The sequence below is a fragment of the Cynoglossus semilaevis genome, chromosome W (assembly GCF_000523025.1).
Source record: "Cynoglossus semilaevis isolate Cse_v1.0 chromosome W, Cse_v1.0, whole genome shotgun sequence".
In the NCBI taxonomy this organism is placed as follows: Eukaryota; Metazoa; Chordata; class Actinopteri; order Pleuronectiformes; family Cynoglossidae; genus Cynoglossus; species Cynoglossus semilaevis.
The window spans coordinates 13421186-13429195 of NC_024327.1; the positions used below are offsets into that span (position 1 = coordinate 13421186).

Sequence of the window (8010 nt, forward strand, 5' to 3'; positions counted from 1 at the left end):
GGGTGGGGCCTTGGGGTCAACTGGGAAAGTGTAAACAGTCGTTAAGAGTCTGATGGGTCGTTGTGGTCCTCATCAGAACGGTTTCGGTCACCTGCCTGTTTGTTATGTGAAACTGAGGTACATCTTTTGGGTATTGTTCTTAAAAGTGCTTTGTATGTGGGTGATAGGTTGTGTCTGAGTCCACCTCCTCTGTTGAGTGATGGTTTTTCCAGGTTGACAAAAATTGCTTCTTTTACCCCTCTCAAACCATTGGGGGGGGGTAAAATCACTCTCTCACTGCCCAACAAAGGAGGGCCAACTCAGGACAGGACTCAACTGTTCACATACACCTCAAAGACAAGTAATAATAATAATACATTTTATTTAAAAGTGCCTTTCAAGTCTCCCAAGGACACTGTACATAAAACAAAACAAAAAACAGAACAAACAACACATACCCCCGGAGAGCAGCGGCAACATACATGCCAGCGTCCACTCTCAGTGGCCAAGATGAAAAACAACTGAAAAACGATAGGGAAGGAGGAGGAGGGAAAAAAGTCAACTCCAAACTAGGCCCCGTGGGCCGCCAGCTTCTCCAAGTTGGTATCCAGTATGCGAGAGCGCTCGAAAACCGCATCCAGTTTGCGGTTGAGCTCGCAAATCGCTTGAGTCTGAGTGTGGGCGGCCCTGCCCCATCCGTTAGTCAGGGCGATGAGCTTGTCGGTTGCCAATTGTAGCATCATCTTTTCTTCACGAGGGAACAGGAAGGTGCCCAGGCCAATCAGCAGAAAACCTGCCATCATAAATCCAAATAGGTACAAATCTTCGACATCCTCCACGGAAAGCACGGACAGGCACACGATCCTCCAGCTGTACCAGGAGTCCAACGTGTAGCCGGCCGGGAAGGTTCCGTCAGGGCAGCCGGGTTCTCCTTTACCCATTTTCATGGTTGAGAAAATTTGATCAATTGCGTTGAGAGACCAGTTGACCAGATCCATCATTTTGATTTTCGAGGAAAATGCAGAGAGAGGCTCCGTGATAGTTTGACAGAGACGTTACAAGACACAGAGCAGTAGCAGGGGAGGTAAGGGCAGGGAGGGAGCAGAGGGAAAAAGCGTCCGCCTTCTTCGAGAGCAAGAGTGACATGAAGACGTTTCATGTCACACCTTCGAGGACAACAACCTTTGTCAACCTGGAAAAAACACCACTCAACAGAAAAGGTGGGCTGAGACACATCTTATCACCCACATACTACGCCCTCTTAGGAACAATACCCAATTGATTTTACTCAATTTCACACAACAAAGAGACGTGTGACCGAAACCACTCTGATGAGGATGGCAACGACCCTTCAGGCTCCTAATGACTGTTTGACCCCGATGCCCCACCCACAGGGGGGAAGCTGAAGTAGCTTTTTTCTTTGTTGCACCCATAGTATATATTTGTACTCCCCACCACCAGTAAGAACTGAAGAAGCCTCTTGGATGAGAAGTGAAACGTCTTCTTTTAGAAAATTCACATCCAGTTGCCTAACAGAACTTTTCAACCTTACTTGAGTTTTTCAAAGTAGAATACTTCTAGGAGTAGTTTTAAATCACTATACTTTTTACTTTTACTTGAGTAGATTTATAAAGACGAAACAGTACTGTTACTCTGCTACATTAGGCTATACTGAGCTCGTTACTTTTACCAAAGATACTGGATAAAGCTAGCTCTACTTTTATTTTGTCAGAGAGCGACTTCCGCCCAAGGCTCTAACGTGTGACTGTGTTTAACCAATAAAACGTAGCCCTTGCCGTTAGTGGTGTGCGATACTGCATATTTTGGTATCGATCCGATACCGAGTAAATACGGGCGAGAATTGGCGATACCGATACCAATCCGATACTGTTCAATAAATAAGGTGGATGCATCATTTAATTGCTAAATCTTAATTAATTTTCATGACCTTAAGTGTTTTTTGTGATGTTTCCTTCTATATTATTGAATAGTTAAAACCCTGGACAAAATTAGGACAAAGTTTATATTTAAATAGAAAAATGCTTTATTATCAACATTTTTTCTCTCCTCTCTCTGTTTTTGTAGCTCCATGTTTTCTTTTGGATGTTTTTTTTATATATGTTTATATAAATTGGTAGTGTTTCCACTATACCTGACTAGCATTTTACAAATCCCACATTTTGTTGTTGTCTCGTTTTCCGCTTGAGATACAGCCACACAGCACTCCTCTTCCTCTCTGCCATTCTTCTGTTGTATTTTCTCTGTGCATGTTCTGATGAACCTGAGCCTGATTCTGTCTGGAGCCTTGTTTATGGACGCTACTCGTACTGCTAATGTATGCCGGGGGCATCAAGGCTAGTCTCAGTTGGGGTCCTGGTGGGGAGTTCCCAAGATTCAAAGGTAACTGTTCCTTATATTTCCGTATTTAAAAACAGACAAAATTTTCCAATTCAAATTTCTTGACCTCATCTCTTACCTCTGATATTATACAGTAGGTTGTTAGATGTATCACACTTACTACCTGTCCACATTTGCGTCAAATGAGACCAAAACAAAAAATAATTTTGTCTTAAAGTATATTCTGTTGTGATTATACCATGGTCAAAAATACAAATGTATGAAGATTTAGAAAGAGGATTCCAGTTGTTTCATTATTAAATGTTGGGAATTGAAAAGTGTTGGTAAATGAAGGAATGAGGCACTTGTTCTCCTTTTTCTCCACAGATGTAGCTCAGTGTTGCTCAGTGTTGCTCTACTGTTGCTTTTTGGTCAATGTCAGGAGCAACGCTGGGGAACAGTAGCCTACCTCTCCCTCTCCATCCTGACGATGAACATTATACCTCTGCTCTACACCTTGGTCCTCTTCATAGGCAGTGGTGAGGAGAGTAGGTTCTGCGGTTACTCTGCCATCTAGCTAGCTCTGTTCACAGCACGTTGTCGACAGGTGACACAGAGGAGGCTGCTGAGGTGTTTGCCAGTCTGGTTTCTACCCTGGACTATTCTGCTGACTGGCCTGCTGCTGCTGCCAGGAACACCTGTCCTGCTTCACTTCTGTGCAATATGCATTGGCCACAATTGTATCCATTACTTTGTACAAACAGTTCAATATTATCAATATTTGATTTTCAAGTGGTTATTCGTTTACTTTTTAATTTCAGTTCCAAGTTGAGTGCAGATTTACACATTTAATACTGTTACTTTTACAAAAGAAAAAAACATGCTAAAACACTGCCCTGTCTAAATAATGAATATCATATGCATAAATAGCCATAAGTTTTGAATGAATGTCACATTACCTAGTGTTTTTATAATAATATGTGCTTTCATATTTAATTATCTTACGTTTTTTTTTTGTCTTAACAAGCCTTTTAGACAGGCAGCCCTTTATTGCTACGTTACAGGAGCTTGAAAACACCAGTGTTATGGAGTTTATTCCCAGTTGGGCTTATGTTTCCACTTCAGCAAGATTCAGATTGCCAACATTTACTACATCACACAGGTGTGCTGTATCGCTCTTAAAATCCAAACTAAATGTCTTATTTACTATAGATTTCATCCTTTTCTGTCATTTTGTCACAGATCCGGAGCACATTCTGAGATCAAGCCTGTAAATCTGGGAGCTGCTGCTTCCTGGAGAGATCATCTTTCACTGGCATGAGCCCTCACCTGCCTGGATAATGCAGGGGTCTGCAGAGGTGCTGGGAGAAGAGATGCTAAGGGCAGGGATAATTGCCTCATTACAGGATACTCCCGAGGACCCTGATGCCAAAGTGGAAGTTTCTAAATCATCAGTTTCTTCCTTGTGGTCAGTAAGATCTTAAGGCAAAACCAGCTGGTAAAGTAATGTGTTTATTTAAGTTATCATTAACATGGAAACCCCAATGTTTCCTTCACACTCCAACAGCTGGAGAAGATGGGTTTCCCCACAGAGAAAGCTGTCGTAGAATTAGCCGCCTCCAAACAGCTAGATGGCGCCGTTTCGTTGCTTATTGATGACAGCATTGGATAGGAGGCTGTGGTTGTTTCAAAGGGAAAGAATTCCGTGACACCAGAGATGCACAGAGAACCTGACACTACTGGAAAGACTGAAGCAATAAATGCATTTAGTGGACGCAGCAATGGACACTTATTGCTTGGGTTTTTTCTGAGCTTTGTTTAATTATATTTTCCCTATCGGCCTTTCATTGTGAATTAGATACAGAACCAAAAGGAGACCCAGTTGTTATAAAATGCACATTTGACAGAGTGGATTTATTTATTTGCATTGTATTGATGATGGATGAACATCATTGTGACACAAATAAATGTGACATATGTTGTAAAAAACAAAAAAGGACTTTATTACACCAGTCATTTAGACACGGTTACCTTATAATATAAAGTAACACGTTTGCAAGAAGTTCAACATATGAAATGGTTACATAACAGCGTACAAAAAAACTACAATTTGATAATTTTAAATAATTCCACAATACACTTAATAAGACAGAAAAAAAATCATCAGTATACAGTATACGGTTTGGCCATTGTTTTGCAGAATTTGGTGAGTTATTGTGACTACAGTTGATGAAGCTCTGGTAAACCTATTAGGAAAAACACACAGGACAAACTACAGATCACTGTTAACAACACAGATCAGCGGAGAGTACCTAAACTTTAGTGCACTACATTATATTTAACACTGTGACAGAAGAATACGAAAAGTATTATTAAAAAGGAGGTTCATTAATGTAACCATGTCCTGGAAACTGCACATGCTCGATACACTTAAATAACAGAACTTCAGATGGTACTCGCAAAAGCAACACAAACCAAACCAGTCTGTTTCCCCTCACCTGACAGCTCCTTCAGAATATTACTCTAAAAGAACCTTATTGCCCAGAAGATTTAGATTTCCTTTAAAGTCAATGAAAAGAGTGAAGCTTTAGCTCAATAGCCAAAGAAAAAGCAGACACAAAAGATGGTGCTGAGTGTATGTGGAGACCCTTGTTATGGAAACAGGTGGGGGTCAAGATAGTTCTCAGGATCCTGATAGAAGAGGAACATTGTGGGTATCATTAGAGTTTCCCTGAGGTGCCCCCATCCCAAATCTGACAATAAAGCCCAGAGAGGGCATCAGTTAATATCCTAATCGGTTGAGTGAGGATGAGACCATAAGAAGGCAGAGTGAACCCAGCCTGTGATCTTCAGAGAGAGTAGAGAAGCTACTTCCCTCGAACCTTGGTATCGTAGGACAGAGGAGAAGCGAGTTGATATGGAAGCGCACCTGCTCGTTTATCTTTGTAGACACTGGGGGAGATTGTGCCAAACGGTCCATCTCCAGATCCTAAATCAGGCTCTGTTGAAGAAAGACAGTAGTTGGGATGGGGCTGATACTTCTGAACTCTATCGGCCTAATTCATGGCCGTTCTAATGTCATGTCATTTAAAAAATATATATTAATACTGTCACTTTTCTAACTGTTCATAATATTTACGGGAACCTGTTCAGTCAGTTTGCCCAATCAAAGGTCAAGGAGATACAATATAAAAATATAGACATGCACAATATTGACATTTGTGATATTACAACTGATATTACAAGAATTTGTTGCTGGGTATGTAACAAATAGCCTCTCTTCAGTACCTTGGTGACAGACTACATTCAATCGTGACCCTACAAAACATGATTCGACGATGTTCTACATAAATATCTTAACAATACTTAACTATGAAAAAAACCATTGTTTTATTCTTGTTTGTTTGGCATTTGACGTAGAGAATCCTGTTGAAATGGTCTGATGGTTAAATGCTGTTGCCAAAAGCAGCCAAGCAAGGACAGTATAATATCATCCATGGGTTATTTTTTAAGTCTTCATTTTATGTGCATTTCAGGTTGTATGAAGTTCTGATCCAAAGTCGGTGCTGTGAGAAACCAAACAGACACTGTGTACTGAAACATGGCTACTGGTGTTCATACAAGAGAATAATCTAGTATAATACAGTAGAGAATCTACAATAAAAAAGGAAAATGTACAAAAAAAATGTAAAAAAAAGTTTGTGTCCAATAGAGTATATAATAAATAGTTACCTAATGGTTATAGTGCAACAATACTTACTAAGTTAAGATTTAATTTGAGGAATTAATGGCTAATGTCTGTTTTTGCTCGTCTGTCCTCAGTCATGGTTTCAGTGAGAATTAGTGTCAAGTTTGTCACCAGTTCCAGCACAAACTAATTATATTATAATAGTAATAAAAAAATACTTCCTTGGTTGCATTTCTAATGTCAAGTAGTGCTGGGAGGTGACAAAATAAAGTGGCCTTCAAAATACATTTTTCAAAGTGGACCTGTTGCTATTGGTCTGGACTAGGTTTGAGTCCTGATTCCATAGCAACTGCCAGTTCCAGGAACTGAACCCAGTGTCAGTGTTTCATACAAACCTGAACCCTCCTATTACACATGTTATAAGAGCAGAAAAAACACACATACTCATTCATTCATCATGTACAAAGGATTTCTAAAACAAACTAGTTCATTTCAAAAACAGTTGACAATCATAAAACTTATCCTGCTAACACTCAGTCATGATGTTCTTAATAGAGTCAGTAGGGGGCCAGCAGATCAGTAAGTGAGGGAGTGTCAGTGTTACCTGGCCAGATGTTAGCCTCCAGCAGTGTCACCCTGTGAGCCAGAAGCTCCAGGTCTGCCTGTAAGTCCTGGAACATCTGCAAGCTGATGTCCTATCAAAGAGCAGTGACAAGGGGACTGTGTGAGGGGTGGAAACACCTGTCCGAGTCCTGGGGCTTGTGCTCGTGACTGGTCCAACTCCCTGTTCTTTTTGGTTAGGTACGGTGGGAGTTTGAATCCCCACACCCTCTCACTTTTGACCCCTGCCTAAAGCTGACCCAGGCCTCTTACACACCATGAATACCAATCATAGTCTCAAGGATTATAACTCTCTAAGATCTTCAGCGCCTCTCTGATCTGATGTATTCCATCCCCCTGTGAAGATGGATACAGCCATCAAGGTAAAGAGCACAAGCCAAAGAACTGCTCGCCAAGATGCAAAGGCAATGTTCACTACACAGTTCAGCAGTTAGAAGGTTAAAACATACAGTCTACACATCTGCCCAGCACTTCACACATGATCTGTTCACTGTTTCTCTCTCTACGTCCCTCAATCTCTGGCCATGCTGCTCGGAGTCACTCTGTCATGCTGGGCTGGGCAGCATCAGCGTGCACTTCACACACCAGCCTCATGTCGGTGACAAAACACAGGTGAATTACATTCTCACAGGGTTTTTTTTTTAAATATAACCATGCTATTTGCATTCCTTCTGACAGGAAACAGTTAAGCCAGGCAATTATGACTTTTATTATTATTTCCGTTGCATCGCAGCCTTTATTCTTAATGCTGTTGTCAAACGTGGTCTACTTTTATTTGAAACCATAACAGATGTAGTAGTTTTTTAAAGCTAGTCTTTCTTATGTTACAGAGTAATGCATTGGCTTTATGTGTCAACACTTAAAAACACACAGAAGTCAGAGAACAAGACAGGAACGGCAGTTGCAACAAAGGCGTGCAGAGAGGAGTTAGCGTTGATATGAAATATTCTGATTAGAATTACAAACAAAGGACAGAGTTAGTGATTAAAGAAAAAGGCAAAGTAACACTGTCCTTTGCCTGTATTTTCTTCTTTTACTCTTTACTTTTGCAAGTGGTTGATATGTTTCTTGGTGGAAATATTTAACAGTAGAAGATATAACTAGTAGATGGCAGTGGTGCAGCCTAAAGGAAAATCTTAACAATTAAAACTTATGTGAGGCAAAAACATAAAATGATAAAGTTTTAAACTGCTGTTTGGACCACCAGGGGCAAGGACTGAGTACAGTGGCTGTACTGCGCTGATCAACTAAAGCAAAGATGCTAGCTAAGATGTGACTATTATGAAGTAAAACACTGGGTAATCACTAGTTTGAATTATTATTATTTAATTATTTATTTTTTACCTTTATGTACAACTAAGTTTTTTGCATTTACTAAAAATAAA

General features: G+C 40.4%; 1 pseudogene; it reads left to right on the forward strand.

Annotated features, from left to right (window-relative positions):
• The first annotated feature begins 1341 nt into the window (after positions 1-1341).
• LOC112486341 (rhomboid domain-containing protein 3-like) lies at positions 1342-4307 on the forward strand (annotated as a pseudogene).
• Positions 4308-8010: the final 3703 nt, after the last annotated feature.